This window comes from Morone saxatilis, unplaced genomic scaffold (assembly GCF_004916995.1).
Source record: "Morone saxatilis isolate NCDOM2014 unplaced genomic scaffold, NCSU_SB_2.0 Contig9, whole genome shotgun sequence".
NCBI lineage: Eukaryota > Metazoa > Chordata > Actinopteri > Moronidae > Morone > Morone saxatilis.
Genome location: NW_023340268.1, coordinates 10,601,568 through 10,603,134, shown reverse-complemented (window position 1 = coordinate 10,603,134; position 1,567 = coordinate 10,601,568).

Below are 1,567 nucleotides of genomic sequence, written 5' to 3'. Positions count from 1 at the left end.
GTGTGTATGTGTGTGTGTGCATTCGATTTTAAACCGTTCTATAATGGAGATACTTGTATCTTTCTAGTTGAACCTTTGTAACATCTACATTTATTTTAATATTTATATTTTGCAAAAAATAAACAAAATAGAAGTTAGCATACATTTTCTTCCAAACAAAAATATTTAATAAATAAATACTAAATAAAACATATGAGCTTTATATGTCTTTGTATACACTCTACATGCTTGTTTGCCTTGTGTGGTTGCCTGTCAGTTTTGTTAAATGGAAAGACATATCCGGCGTGTGCTCTCCGCCTGGAAGTGGATCTGATGGGTTTTTCCTGTGACTGTGTCAGCTCCGCTTTGCTCTGACAATCTCCTCAATTTGAGCAGGAATTAGATTTACTCCCCCCCTGCCAGCGCCAGCCTTTCATCAACAAATACAGGGTGGAGAGATCACATTTGACCAGTGCAGCATAGGTAATATGGGACCCGATACATCATTTTAAACTTTTTATGTCTGGCAATGACATTAAATGAATCCTGGGGAAAATAGTTAAGTGTTTGAGGGATGTCAGTAAGCTGGGAGAAGTCTGAGAGACAATGAAGGACAAGTACAATAAACAGAAGGAGTAAACTGTTCCTATGTCACCCTCCTTACAAAAAGTATTTCTACACTTGCACTTTTAAATATTGTCTGTGTGTGTAGAAACAAATGTGACAATGAATCGTAGTGAGAACTGAGGAGGAAAAGTGAGTGACTGACTCTGATTCAAATACATGTTCTTTAACAAGTTAATATCAAAGTAAAGTTGAATTTCTTTCTTTCTCTGATTTGACAGATAGAGTCCCGGTGAATTATTGTGTTTGCGCCGGCTTCAGAAATCCCAGCCTGTCAGGACATCAAGTTGATCCCTGCTCATTAGTGTCTGTCGTAAATATAATTTCTCTTGACAGTATTAGACTACTAGCTTTGGTACTGCCTGAAATGCAAAAAAAACAAAAACATTGTGAAGTGAGACAACACAGCAATAACTAACACTGTCCACTGGTTCTCCTCACACCACAACTTAATTTGTGGCACTGGTCATTATTTCTCCTCATTCTTGTCTGTTCCTTGTTCATTTGACACTTAGCAGGCTCTGAATAACAAGACTGTGGTCCATCGTGTGTGTTTGAATGCACAACGTCGACCTCATCAGTGTCAAAACTAGCTCTGGGATCCATATTTCTAATAGTTAAACTTGACTCCGCTTTGCCGCTCTGCTTTTTGTGACGTCAGGTCCAATGTGTCCATTGTGAAGTGGACCTAAAAACTGCTGTATAAAAATGAGATGCCAGTCCAGTGCTTATTTATATATTTTTGAAAATCCAATGTCTAAATAATTTTCCCACAAATTATTTCACTAGCCAGCCAAGAAGTTCCTCTTTAAGGTCAGTCGATGTTTCAACATTTTAATATTTTATGCTGCCTCTTAAACAATCATAGAAAAAGTATTAAAGCATCCCCACTGAAGCTGAGAGCTGTAAAACAAGTAACTTTTGATATATGGAGTCTGACACAGTAATAATAATAGTAATAATA